At 34.6% G+C, this 15,498-nt stretch overlaps 1 long non-coding RNA gene and 1 pseudogene across 2 annotated transcripts; both read left to right on the top strand.

The window, feature by feature from the left end:
* Positions 1-4,169: 4,169 nt before the first annotated feature.
* LOC132616156 (ferredoxin--NADP reductase, leaf-type isozyme, chloroplastic-like) lies at positions 4,170-12,845 on the top strand (annotated as a pseudogene).
* On the top strand, positions 4,926-8,261 carry LOC132643279 (uncharacterized). Of its 2 annotated transcripts, XR_009583590.1 has the most exons (4): positions 4,926-5,103; positions 5,529-5,636; positions 7,103-7,177; positions 7,996-8,261. It is a non-coding gene; the product is annotated as an uncharacterized LOC132643279 (long non-coding RNA). The 2 variants fall into 2 exon arrangements; XR_009583592.1 differs by lacking the exon at positions 7,103-7,177 and having other exon boundaries at positions 4,930-5,103.
* Positions 12,846-15,498: the final 2,653 nt, after the last annotated feature.

Raw genomic sequence — 15,498 nt, 5'->3', positions numbered from 1 at the left:
AAATTTAAATGGTTCGTCATCGTTTCATTTTAGGATTTGTACTCGTTAAATTATTATTTTTTTTACTTTATACACACTAATTACTATTTGCCTTCACCTAACATATTTTGTACTCGTTATTAAGTTAAAAGCCCAAGAATAATTAAATAGAGGAGGAAGGATCACCAATTTTCAGTCAAATTATTAGCCCAAACGACCAGCCCATTACCCCTTAATAATTCACCCGACCAGCCCACACTTTAATTAATTAAATCAGTCCACTACCCGGTCCAGCCCATTACACTACCCACTTAACAGATCAACCCACTTCACCCACGATCCGACCGGAGCGGCCCAACAACAACTTGACCCGACCCGGTTCATTAGAATGAAACCATTAGGGTTCATTCTTTTCCCTCTTGAACCAGCCGCATCCCTTCATCTCTCTCTCTCTCTCATCTCTCCCCTCTCTCCTATCCCCCATTTCCATTTCAAGTTAAACCCCAAATCCCTTTAGCCATGACAGATCCTTGCCCCCCCACTTTTGTGCAATTCTCCTTCACTCTCCCTCTCAATCAACGATTGTGGCAAAATCACAAATCATTTTCGCAAAAATCAGGCCATGTGTGGCCATTTGAGGAAGTTAAATTAATGAATAGGTTTTGTTTTCTTTCACCATGATCTGCCCGTGATTTGAAACAAGTTAATGATTTTCGTCCATTTGTGAAAAAAAACAAGATCTGCTTTATCAGCCTTTTGATGTCTCGAGTACAAGTTTTCAAGGGTATTTTGTCTCCATCTTATTGGTTCCGGATTAAAGTCAGAACAAGCCCTAACGTTCGGATTTGGGGAAAGATTTCAACTTCAAATCCCGCTCAAAAATCGCAAACCCTAGTCTTTTCCACCTATATATATGTGACATAGTCTTCAGCCGAAAGGGGGGAGGGGGGGATGAATCCCTACTCTCTGTTTTTTTTCTTATTATCGGGTTCGATTCATCGAAAAAAAAGGAGATCTAAAGATCGTTAGCATTTTTTTTAACTGGGATTCTAAACTTTAAGATTGCTTAAAAAACATCTCGTTCTGTCTCGGTTAACTTTAGCCGCGACTAAGATATTCGGTTTACCAAACTCTAGTTTCGAAATCGTTCGTGTATTCGAGAATAGATTCGAGACCTCTACACCAGTTCACTGCACCCGACAAAGGTAATTTTCCCTCCTTTAGTTATTTTATTTGGTTTTCTGTTTGATCATGTTGCTGTTTTGTTTACATTTTAATTAAGTTTGTAGTGGTAGGATGTTTTCTTGCTGTTATTATCAGTAGATTGGCATGTCTGTTTGCGATGTATTCATCGATTAGCTAAGTATATGGTAAAATGCTAGTTTACATGACATGTTGGTCAAATGAGTATGTTTGGCTCAATTGCTATTTGTTCAAAATAGGATTGTTAGGAATCTGTTTTCAATTACTGCTTGTTCACGTTTATGTTGATGCGCAATACTATCATAATGCTTTAAGTGTTTCATATAAGTTTAGTAATTACATAATGCCGTAACTGCCTGAGATTAAGGCCTATAAGAGATAAATCTGGTTCGATATAGGATATGTATGCATATTCATGGTGATATTGTATGGCCTTAGTAACATTTTATCTAGTTGTTGTGGTTAGTAAATTTGCTAAACTGTGATGTAGTTGGCCTAATTTATAAGTGTAAAGGTTTGGCCTTCGGTTGGCTCATTCATTAACCATAGTCCAAATGGGAATTAAACATCAGTCTCATCTAGTCTCCAACCCCTCTATTGTTGATACTCAGTTGGGACAAGATTGTCATTTGCATAGTTTTTGCCTTGCTGCTACTGTTGTTTGCTATGAAATAGTACTATTTTGACAGATGCTACACTTGATGATAAGAGGTTATTGCACTTTGTCATTGTTATGGCTATTTGCTGGTCTGAAGTATCATTTTTTAGGAAAGGTTGTTGCATTATTAGAACTGGTCTGATTTCTGATGCCCATTTTGTAGATAAATTTTATTTCATTTGGGTTGTGGTGTGTCCTTAAGGGCAGATAACTTGCGGTCCTAGGAACAACTTGCTGTTATGAATTTTGGGCCCACTGTGTTGCTATACCGGACTGATCAGATTCTCTATTCTGACACCTATTTTGGAAAAAAATTGCTACTTATGGTTGTTGTATTGCTGCCATTTTATTGCTATCCCTGACATGTAAACTATTTATAATCTGGATTGGGTTTTTGTTGTGTCATGAGAATTAACTAAAACAAATCAGTACCTACGTGGTTAAGTTAAATTCATATTACGTATGCATTTAAAACCATGATAGCCTCGGGTAAATTTCCTCGTCACTAATCTTTATATTTTTCTTTACATGTACACATCGGAGAAAAATGGAGTCCTAATTCGAGACTCATCATCTGCCGCATTCGGTGTTGGGCCAAAGTCCAACGAAATTTTATTCTCGAGTCATCCTCAACCCGCAACATATAAAAGAAAATTCTTGGGTCAAGCCCATATAACAAAAGAGCCGAATACCACAGCCTTTAAATGGGCTAGGCCCATCTACTTTCTCTACTCTATTCCTTTTGTATATTTGACTTGTATGGATTGACTAACACTTTATTTTATTCTTATTCTTTCTTAACATTGATGAATCCTAGCGGGGTTTGTAGGATTTCTAGTTTGAAAGATTAAGTAGGTTTGTTTAAGACTTAGAATGAGTTTAAATGTTGATATCTATAACATTTTGGGCTACATGAATGATTTCCCAAAAGGACGCCAAGAGAAAATAATAACTATACTTTCCAAACAAATCATGTTGATTTCAAAACATTTTAAAATAATGAAGACTTTAATCATTCCTTTTATACATTAAAATCCTCTCTCCGATTTCCGACGATTTCGTCATATTTTAATAACGTAAAACTTTAAAACTTTATCGATATCAATCTTACAATGATTCTTTTAATTTTTTACTCGGTATAACTTATTTTCTTCAAAGTATTTACAAAACGTTATACATCCCGCACCTTCTCAGTTTATTTACAACTAAGCTCTTTTACACCAATTATTATTTTTCTACAAATCTTATTTTAAATAGCATTACTATATGTCTATCTATAACTTTAACAATTCTTATAAAGATATTTTCTTAAATATTATAAAATGTTACATTTACATTTTAGCCTAATTAACTTTAAGTCCGGTAGGTTAACCATTGTTAATGGATCTTAAAGGGTGTCTAATACCTTCGCTTTAAGTTAGTTGAACCCTTACCTAGATTTTTGGTTTCGTAGACTTAAAACGGAGTTAACTTTAAAGATAACTTTAATTAACCTTAGGTGCCCTAATTCACCGTAAATAATTAGGTTGCGACTTTTAACTTTAAATAACCCCGGAGTTACCCGGATCTTGTAAACTATTTTGACCCCGGTTAAAATAGGGTATAACACTGAGGACGAAAGACCACAAGTGTAAGTTGACTTTTCACGCAGAAGACCACTGTTGAGGAAATACAGGACCCACATTTCAACATGTGTATCTTCAAATTCAGTCCCTCTGGGCAGCTGTCTAATCCACAAGAATTTGACGACACCGAACTATTCGATAATTAAATTTTTTCCTTTTTTCTTTTACTTTTCGTTATTTTCTTTTAGTTGTCCATGGGTTGAACTGATTGCCAAAACGTACAGACCAAACTACTATCTACATTATACTATTAAACTTTAAACAACAACTCATGAGCCAAAGTAGTAATTTCAATATATCTAAACTCTTTGAGCATTCGGTGGATCTCACACGTTAAAACCCAATACTATTTTGCAGAACTGGAAATGAATCTACCAACATTTCATATTATGTGTTTAATAAAATTATCTACATTTGTCACCAAACAAAGATTCTGCAATTCCAACATTGTTTTGATTTGAATATTTATGGAATTGCGTTTCAAAGTAGACTGTGTTTAGTGAACACTTAACTTCCTTGGTGAATCTTCATTTGGGACTACCGTGTGAGCAACACTTCCTACACTATTTGTAGGTGTGCACTTCATAATGATCCCAAAAAAAAATGGGAAAAAAATTCCCACAATATGTCAGACATTGTACATATACACATGTTTCTACTCTCCACTCTTTTTTTTTTTTTTACAATCCGTCAATTGCACGGGTATGTATGTCATTCTTAGATGTCCACTTAACACTAACATCACTGGTGATGATGCTCCTGGTGAAACTTGGCACATGGTCTTAGCATTGAGGGCATATCACTTAATCTTACAAATTACTGGTCTTTTCTATTTGTACTATAAACTGATAAAGTTTTGTTTGAGCTATACTGTTTTTGTTGGGTTGATCAGGTCCCATATAGAGAAGGCGAATCCATTGCTGTGATTGCTGATGGTGAAGATGCCAATGGGAAGCCTCACAAGCAAAGATTGTACTCCATTACATGCTAATAGTGCCCTTGGTGACTTCGTTGACTCCAAAACTGTAAGCTTTTAATTCCTATTTATTCAACTATTATAGATCACTCTTAACAGATTGATAAACATATGCCTAGATTGTGGTTTATATTGACATTTATCAATTCTACCAACAACTATAGGTGATACATTATATATATTCCAAGCATAGTCATAATTGTTTAAGGTCTCACAAGTAGGGGGTGGGCATAAATACCGAAAATCAAAAAACCAAACCGAATCGAACCGAATGGATTCGGTTTTTTGGTTTTCGGTGTTTCGGTTCGGTTCCGATTTTTTTAAATAAAAAATTCGATGTTCGATTTCGGATCACCGGTTTTTCGGTTTAACCGAATATTTAATATAATATTTTTTTACAACACTCATATATCAATATCAGATATAAGTCCTCACTCAGTCCACTCCACTATCAAGCCCAAATTAATTATTCAAGCCCAAACCTTTTCATTTCACTAGTAAACCACTAAACCCTAGTCTCTAACATCATTTGACTTAGGGTTTTCATTTCCTCTTCTCCCACAAACTAAGTCACAACAATTTTCATTTATTCTTCTCCCACAAAGGCACAAACCAGCGGCTCTGCCCCCACAAACTAGCGGCGAAGCTCTCACATTCTTAAGGTAATTTTATTTTCTTCTTATAATTTCTCATTTTTAGGCTTTAGCTCTTACATTCTTAATTTCTCAAGGTAATATCAATTCTTATTCAGATGAAAAACAGGGTGTAGCTTACATTCTTCATTCTTGAATCACCGAATTTGTAATTTTGTAAAAATAGGAGTTGGATATGTTTTAAATTCTTTTATTTTTAAGTAAAGTTTGAATCTTTATTTTGGACTTTTCACTTTTTACAGTATACTCACTGTCACTGGCCACTCATTTGATGTGGTATTTTTCCAGATTTGTTAAATTTTCTTAAATTATCAGTGGATTAGAATAATTTCTTGCATATTTGCTACTTTTTGCTTGGTTCTGTTGAGTGTTTGTTGAACTGCTCTACTGTTATAGAGTTTTATCTTATAGTTTCTCTTTTTAATTTTTTATAGATGGCGGATGAAACTAGATTAAGTTTGGCCGGTTCAACTGATAGCGTACCTGATAGCGTACCTAATATAGATGATAGCAATGACATCTCACTTGACACCGAGCCCCAGGTAACAAAGAACAGAAAAGAAAAGATATGAAATCTAGATCAGATGTTTGGGATCATTTTGATAAGGTCGTTGTAAATGGTATTGGTAAAGCGAAGTGTAGACATTGTAAAAATCTTTATGCAGCTAATACATCTGTAAATGGGACAACGGGATTGAGACAAACATATAGCTTTGAGGTGCCTACCATATAAAGTCAAGATTGAAACTTGCACTCAGAAAAAGATAAATTTTGCATCTAAGGATGAGCATGAGCCGTGTTGGGAATTTGATCAACAATTAATTAGGAGGGCTTTATTTGAGATGATAATTTGTAACGACCCGTTTGGTCGTTTACCACTTTTGAACTCGTTTTCGCTAAAATACCCTTTTCATAGTTTTAAAGGGTATTCTTGACTTGCGGGAAATAGGTGGCACGGTGATTTAATTGACGGGTACTTTTAGAAATATTTATTTAATGTGTGCATATATTTATTAATGGGAATATTATTTGCACATGTATACAAGGCATGGGGTGAGAGTATTTTTTTTTATTTTTTTTGGCCGAATGTGCTAATGGATTGGTGGACTAAAGTGCAATTGTTTGGTTATTAAATGGTAAAAGAAGTGGGTCAAGCCCACCATCCTTCACGTAATTGGTCTTAGGGGTGTTTGGGAATAAATGAACTTTCTTTTTTACTTTATACCTAGTATACTAATCAAAAAGGAAACTGCATATATTCGGTTGGGCTACATTCCACTTCGGGAAAGAGGCGAAAGAAATTTTGTTGAAGGAATATTTTCATGGAGCAAACTATTGAGGCATCAGGGAACGTGGAACAATGAAGAAGTTCTTTATATTTTGTTTGTTCTGAGTGTTCAATTTTTTTTTTTTTATGTTTAATCATTCGGTGATGATGGCGTCAATGATTAGAGGGAATGAATAAGAGTAGTAATTAGGCAATGATGGGCTAATCATTGGAAAGGGTTAAGGATTGTGGTTCTGCACCTTTTTCACGTACTGGTTACTGATTTTGTGTAGTTTAGGCTTCCGTTCTAGGTTTCTTTTTATTTTTATTTTTATTTTATTTTATTTTGTATCATGTTGCACTTCAATTCTAATATATAGGGTATGTGTAATTGAATATTTTGGTATTTAATTACATGTATACCTTTAGATTCATGGTATTTGAATTATGGAAAGTTAGATTTTTGTTTGAAGTTAAGATATTGGGGTAATTAAAGGTTTCGAGTCCTAGTCCTAAGAAAGGAGAATTAATGATTTGAGAGTCCATTTATGGATGAAATTGAATAATGTTCAAAATATATGATCCTTAGATAATGGGTGAAATTATTTTTCAATAAAATTCCAATCTTGCCCTTGTGGGCCCAAGGCCACTTTTCGGGGTGCGTTTTTGGGTTTCGAATATAAATATAGCAATATGGGTGTCCTTAGATTCATATTCTAACGTAGATCGCATATTTGATAGATTTTGATCATTCAGAGGCTCTACGCAAAGGGAAGGCATTAGTTTGATTGTTCGTGGCACCCGCTCGACATTGAGGTAGGTTACGGTTTACGTTAGTTAGACTATGATTAGAGAATCGTATGTAGTTGTAGAAAGTGACGGGGATAGCATGATAGGCCTTCAGGCATGAAGTGGAGGTGAAATCCAACTAGGTTGGTTCTATCAGCTGTTATGTGGGCTTGTCGTCATATGTGTTGTTTTATGTGATTATTATCTATTCGTATCTCTGTCATATACTAGCTCACTCATCACATAGAAGGGAAGTGTTATATTGATAATTGAACCGTGAACAGTAACATGACTTGTACTTGTTGATTGTATATTGGCGATATTGTTGAGACTGATATCATGCATGACATGCTTTGCATATTATTCTTATGTTGTCCTGATGGTGAGGTGAGTGATTGAGAGACTCCGAGGTCCCTGCCGAAGATTGAGAGTGACAGAGAGACTTCGAGGTCTTTGTCGGAGATTGAGAGTGATTGATAGCCTCCGAGGTTCCTATCGGAGAGCACGAGTGGTACCTGGACTTCGCGGGTCCCCCATGGGTCATGGCTTTGAGGCACTGCCCTTAGCATGTGTGTACGAGAGTAGAGTGAGAGAGGTGACTGTTGCATTGCATTCATCCACTCATATATTTGACTGATCATTTGGTGAGCTATATCTGTCTTGGTTGATTTTATGATTCCTTTACACTCTACTTGTATATGATACGTGACCATACCTGTTTGCTCTATGTGCTACTTGTTAGTTTCCACTTCTCTATGCGTTATCTAATCATTGTCGGCCTATGATGCTTATCGGTACTAGTGTTGTACTGATACTACTCTTGCTGCACTTTTTGTTGAGTGCAGAGTACGATCTAGGCTCCAGTTCTACGCCCCGTGGTTGATACGCGAGGGCTATATCTTTCGGTCATTCAGGGTGAGCTACTTGGTCATCCGTGGCCCCTGAAGGACCCTCTTATTTAATTCTCTTTTTTTCTTCGACAGACAGTATGTAGCCTTCGGGTATTTTTAGACTTCTATTCCAGACTATGTTTAGCGCTCTTGTACCCTTTGACCAGATTTTGGGGTTGTCGTGACATTTCTAGTTATGATTAGTATTTAAGACTTGATAACTTATTCTTATTTAATTTTTCGCTTATTTAACTTGTTATTAGTAATGTTGTTCGCCTACTCGGAGGGATAGTGTAGGTGCCACCACGACTCGCGAATTGGGTCGTGACATTATTATAGATGAACTACCATTTAGCTTTGTAGAAAAGGAAGGCTTCAAGAAGTTTATGAAAGTAGCCCAACTTTTATTTCAAGTTCCTTCCCGTAGAACAGTAACAAGGGATTGTTATGAACGTTACGATGAATTGAGACTAGATTTGAAGAAGACTTTTAGAGAAGCAAAAGCAAAAATTTGCCTTACCACTGACACATGGACATCGTTGCAAAGAATTAATTATATGTGTTTGACTGCTCACTATATTGATAGAGATTGGGTTTTGCATAAAAAAATATTGAATTTTGCCCTATCACTAGTCATAAGGGTGAGCATATGGCAGAGGCTATTGGCATTTGTTTGCTTTATTGGAATTTGGATCAGATTTTTACTGTTACTATTGATAATGCTTCTTCCAACGATGTTACAGTTAGAGAATTGTCTAAACAGTTAAATAATTGGGAAACTAATATAATGGATGGTAAGCATCTTCATGTGAGATGTATGGCTCACATACTTAATCTAATTGTGTAAGAAGGTTTGAAGGAAATTGATGCTTCTGTCAAACATGTTAGGCAAATGGTAAGGTATGTTAGATCATCTTTGGCAAGAGGAAGTCACTTTCAAAAATGTTGTGAAGTTCAAAAGGTGGAATGTTCTAAATCATTAGAGCTAGATGTGCCTACTAGATGGAATTCCACCTACTTGATATTGGATACAACACAACACTTTGAGAAGGACTTTGATAGGTTTGATCTTTTTGATGAGAATTTTAATAATTATCTTTCTACTCATGTTCTTGAAGATGGAAGTGTTGCAGGTCCTCTCGTGTGTGATGATTGGGCGAATGTAAGGAATTGGTAAATTTTCTTGAAAGATTTCATGAGCTCACTGATCAGTCGTGAAATTACGCGATATTCGACGCTAATTCCTTAAGCTTTTGTGACTCCTTAAGCACTTTTGTTGTTACTTTTTGTGTTTTTATGTTGTTTTGTAGGAAAAGATGCCCGGAGAGCATAAAAGAGCAAAATGGATCAAAATGGACCAAAATGGAACAAAATAGAGCAAAACAAGCCAAGTAGCTGAAATGAGTGATCGGAAGATACCAAGTGAAAAGAAAGTCAAAAAGAGGTCAAACTGGACATTTTTGCAAAACTGTCAAAACTGGACAGTTTTGCAAAAACGGGACAGATTTGCAAAACTGTCAAAAGTGGACAGTTTTGCAAAAACGGGCAGAATTGCAAAAACAGAAATATAGGGGCAGATTTTGACAATTTTTTGGACTTGGAAAAATAGAGGGCTGCTACAAAAGAGAGATTTGGGGCATATCATTTTCATCTTTGGTCATTTTGCAAGTTTTGGAGGCTAGGGTTTTCACCTACACCATTGGAGGAGAAGATTGGAGCACTTTAATGAGATAATTCTTAAACCTTTCTTCAACTCCTTGTTTTGTATTGAATATTTTAGTGTGTAGTATTTCATTTCTAGACTTGAATCTCGTTTATGAAAGTATTCTTGATTAAAGTTTGGTTTGAAACTCTTGTTATGCTTATGTATTGAATGATTCTTATTGCTATAGAAGTGGGTCTTTGTTGATTTAATTAATCTCGTTCTTGAATGTTTCCAAAGGGATTAGCTAACCCTAGGACTCACCCATTTACTTAGATTGAGCTTGGAAAAGGAAATCTAGGTTGGGAAAGATTAATTAACAAGAATTTGGGTCATTAAACTCATCTAATAACTTGAGCTCGGAAGAGGATAGTTACTTGAGGTTAAATTGATTGTGCCTAATATCACACTCTAAGGCTTGGAAAAGCTTAGAGTGAAATTCATTGATTTGGTTGGAAGACTTTCAATGAGATTTTAGAAATCATTATCTATTGACATAAACCCGTTCTTAGTTGTAAAATCGTGAAATACATTGGATCGTTACTTGAGTGTAATATCCTATTATCCATGCTTGTGGCCATTGATCATTTTACTCGCTTTCTAGGTAATTTTACATTTCCGCATTAGTTATAATTTTCTCAAAAACCCAAAATATTATTTATCGTTTGGCTTTAGCGTAGTTGGTGAAAGTTCCTTACTTTCTTAATCGCCTAGCATATTGTTCCCTGTGGGATCGACCCCGACTCATAGTTGGGTAAATATATTGCATACGACCGTGTACACTTTCTCTTTGAGGAGTGTATTTGGACGTTATCACTCACCGTAAAGGTTTCATATTCACATTACGTTACTTCTAATGTTCATTTTGAGGATATATGTGAGCTTGATGTACATTTGAAAGTGTGTTTAGAAAGTGAAGATCTTAATTTGAGTAAAATGGCTGAGCGAATGAGACAAAAGTTTAAAAAGTATTGGGGTGATCCTGAAAAGATGAACAAAATGATTTTTATTGCTTTCATGTTGGATTCTCGTAATAAGTTTGTGTATGTTAGCTTTGGGCTTGAAGAGCTATTTGGAGAGGAAGTAGGAAAGAAAGTAAGCAAAGGAGTGTATGATTATATGAAATCTTTGTTTGGAGAGTATCTAAAAAATTATTCAAGAGAATTTCATTATAAATCATCTCCATCTACATCTTCTTCATCTCAATGCTCATCTGATGTATCTTCTAATTCTGACACCTCTTTGAAAAAAAAGGCTTTGAGAACTAAGCTTCACTTGAAGAAACAAAAGGAAGATTCTGGATGTAGGGTGCTAAGTCGGTGTTGAATAGATACATTAGTGAAGATCAAGAGCTTGAAGATGAACGTGTTGAGTTTTCGATCTTAGATTGGTGGAAAGTAAATGCTCCTAGATTTCTTGTTCTTTCAGAGTTGGCTCGTGATGTATTGGCTATTCCGGTTTCTAGTGTGGCATCAGAATGTGCATTTAGTACCGGTGGATGTATTCTTGATCCATTTAGAAGAATAATCCTGTAGCAAAAAGGAGTACAATTTTCCAACACATCAATTGCATTAGATTGAATGATTGATGCCTTGCGTTACTCTTATAAATCAACAAATAATTTGGGTTTGGGGACTGAATGCTATTTATTTATGTTAAACTTGGTCGATGGATAGGTAAGGTCACAGTATTCTTCAATTAGCTGGAAAAGTTTGAATATTATTAACGGGTGACTATTGCTTAACCAATGCCAAAAAAATCGAATTAGAAAATCGAAACCGAACTTCAAAACACCGTACCGAACCGAACTAATTCGGTGCGGTGTTCGGTGTCCACTTTAAAAAATCGAAACCGAAATACCGAATCGAACTTTGAAAAAATCGAATCGAAGAACCGAACGCCCACCCCTACTCACAAGTTAGATGTCTGAATTTGAGATTTCATAAACGTTTCTCCATGCGTCAAAAGGCTTGTGTACACCAATGACAAAGGGGAAGAAGTTCAAGGACTTTGCTCAAACTTCTTATGCGTAATAAACGACTCCCTAATTCTCTAAATGATGTAAGATTTGTCTGTTCTTATCTTAGTTTTTCCGTACAGATTAAATTTAAACCACTCTTCCTAATGCATAGTACAAAAATATTCTTGGTCTTGCTTTCTTATGTAGCTACAAATGTTTCATATTTCAGGTGACTTGAAGCCTGGAGCAGAGGTCAAGATTACTAGAGTTGTTGGCAAAAAAACGCTCATGCCAAAAAATCCAAATGACACCATTAAAATGGTAAATTTTATTTTAGCCACATTATTGTCATCTAACACACTTCTGCTGCCTTTCTATTTGAATATGCATTAATTTCAATTTGTCTCCCAGCTTGCCATTGGAACTGGAATTACTCCATTCGGTTTATTCCATGGAAAATGTTCTTCAAGAAACACAACTATTACAAGCTACACAAAACCATTTGATTCCCTTTATTTTTATTTTGATTGGCTTCATCAAGTCTAGGGAAATGATAAGAACTAAAGAAGAACACTGCTTGGTTATAGGCACAAAAGTTTGAGTGTTAGATAGATGAACTGGTGGACAATTAAGTGCTGAGTCAAAGATGAATAGTTATTAAACAATTAATATATCCAGCATTAGTTTATCCAAAAGTTTGAATTACAATCACAACTACTCTTTAATATCGGATAGGCTCCAAATGCTACCAATGACTTGTGTCGTTACGATAAGTTGGTTGATTTATTTGATCAACTTATGAAAACTCATACATTCGATCCTTATGGAGTTGTAGGACTATTTTTTTGGTCTCTTTATTTAATTTTTTGTTGTCAGATATGTTGGACGACTCTTAACCGCATGGAAGTGGCAAGCCGCCGGAGATATTAGCAAAGCTAAATGTATTAGTTGGCTTTTCACCTGATGAAAAGATTGGTCTTTTTTATGCTAATTTTTCATCTTCTCTTGCTGCACGGTTTTTAACTCAAAACAAACGGTTAATAATGAAGTTGAAGCAGTTGTATGTACCATAGGAAAATATTAGTATGTGATAAGACTGATCTGAAAAATGAGAATATTATATCTGCAATATGTCACATATGGTTCATATACATCTATTTCTTATCTCTCTCCTCTTTTTTTTTGTTGAACAGTCTGCGCATCGCGAGGGTACGTATACTAGTGTCAATTAGAAACCATGTTGAATTTATTTTTCTGTTTGAGAATTGCCACATTAGCCTGTGAGAAAGTTTTTAGCATATTGGTTTTAGGATTCTATTTTGAAAATTGTAGTCAAATAACAATCTTTTAGTTGAATTAAACGTCTTAAATATTGGTAAAATAATTTTATCCAACAGTAATTAATATTTTAGCTTCCAAAAAGCATAATAGTCCATCAATATTTCAGGAATATTTCATCGTTAAAAGGTCACTATTTTTAATTTCGAATAATAATATAGATAGATATTATGTATGGTTAAATGATGTTGTAACTACACTAACGATTGATTTTAGGGTGTTAAAATCTCTTCATTTGACCTTTAATATTATTATTTTAAATGAGCAACTTCATATCGGATATATTAACTTTATTGAAAATTTGGCTATAATTGAACTTTATAATCTAAAGTTTCCAAGAATTTGACTCCGATCTCCAACTAATGAAGATATGGATACATCATTTTACATTTGATGTGGACTATACAACTAATGAAATACTGTTTTACATTTTTGTACATTAGTTGTGTAGAAAAGAAATAAGATTAGAGCTTATTAAGGGTATAAAAGTCGTTTAATATTTGAAGGAGATTTTCGTCAACCAACATTTATATTCATGCTTTTATAATAACTAGTTTCTATGTACGTGCCTCGCAAATTCCTAAATGAAAAAAAAAAAAATGAAACAATAATAGGATAATGTAACAAAGTAGATATTAATAGTTTTCGATTTTAGGTGCGGCTAATAGTTAACATCGTAAGATATGCGAATACTCATAATTAAGTGATATGCCATTAGTCGGGCGTAAGATAAAAACCTTATCTTACAGCAATTGTAATTAAATAATCCTAATTGTGTTCCATTAGTCAAAATGTTCTAGAGTCCCCCAAAAAAAAAAAAAAAAATCTAAATGTTCTAGACGCTTCCTCCACCAATGCTCCCATAAATAACATTCCTACACACCGACCTTCCCTAAGTGACCAAGGATTAGGTATATTTGCGAGTTATTATAGTAAAATTGATAAGAGACAACAATTTGATAGCAATATTATTTAGATGTGAGTATTAATCCAATTAACCGGTAGGAATTGGTGAATCTGAGCTAAAGTCGATTGATATTTTAGACATGAAGGAATGCACTTCTCCTGCTCTAACATGTTCTCTTTACAATTTTTACTTTCCTTTTGTTTTTTTAGATAGGTTGTCCCTATTATGATATACACCTCTTCATCATTTATAACAACAACTGAGTCCTTAATGAATCCCCATAGTAATTAACTTTAATGTTTCAAAAGTGTAAAAAGTGGATCCACAAATAGATATAAATACATTGTGTCAATAAATTGGAGAAGGTAAATTCATAAATAATAATTAAAAAAAAAGTAGTGGGCATGAATTTTTTTAACTTAATCATAGGGTATCTAAGATCCACTGACAAAACTTATCTAACTATAGTCTAAGGGGTCATTTGGTGCATGGTATAAGCTGGGATATTCCAGCACTAATTTTTTGTACCATGTTTGGTACAAGGTATAAATTTATCCCAGAATAATTTTATACATTGCACCAAACAGAGTATAAAATGAAGCCCAAAACTAATCATGGGATATCCCACCTTATCCCATCATAGTTGGTAATATTTTATCCACCTTTCAGATGGGATAAATTACTCTTAGGACTATTATCCCAGGATTATATTACCGGGATAATTTAGTCCGAGTATCAAACGACCCCTAGTGCGCTGAGTTAGTATTCTCGACGGTTGAGACGAATCTAGTATTTTTAGAACATGAGTCACTATTCAGAAAAAGAGAAAAAAATTGCATTAATTGGAAGTTGATCCTTGTTCCTCTTGATAAATAACTAAGCTTTTAACTAAGTGCATAATTAAAGCCTTAAGGGTACTATCAGATGCTATTAGATCAATTATAGAAAATATGTACATAAAATACTTAATTTTATGGAAAGATCACAGGTTCATGTGCCGCAAAATAAACACATAGATTCGCCCCTTATCTTGGGCTCAAGAGTCAAAACTTGAAATCTATAAATAATATAAAGTTAGGCATAGACAAGGTCATGTGACACATCTCTATGGCCAACATTCATATTTGTCTTTTTTCTCCTTTTTTTTGGATTTTTTTGAATTTTTTCTACATAGAGATAAAAGGAAGAAAAGTGATCTTTATTTTAGCTACAGTTATAACATTTTTAATAGCTACAGTTACAACATTAAAATGACAAAGAATTACGAGAGAAATAAAGAGTTGCTTCATAATGTGAGGAGACCAACAGTTACGTCTATGTCTTCTACATATAAAAGATCAATCTGAAGGGCAAAAATATTTAAAGTGAAAGAGAATCACAAAACATTCCAAAAAGTATGGTAGCTAAAAGTTATTCATGGCCTAATGTTCATGTGCTCATTCTTGCAGGTTGGGCGGAGTAGAAAGGAACTTTATCACGGCATCAAAGTGACTATTGTTTACCCCGAATTTGGATAATCAATTAAATTTGTGAGTAGGTATAGGATATGTG

Source organism: Lycium barbarum, chromosome 1 (genome assembly GCF_019175385.1).
Source record: "Lycium barbarum isolate Lr01 chromosome 1, ASM1917538v2, whole genome shotgun sequence".
Taxonomy (NCBI): domain Eukaryota; kingdom Viridiplantae; phylum Streptophyta; class Magnoliopsida; order Solanales; family Solanaceae; genus Lycium; species Lycium barbarum.
Note: the sequence above shows the minus strand (reverse complement) of the source record. Positions and strands in the feature narration are given on the sequence as shown.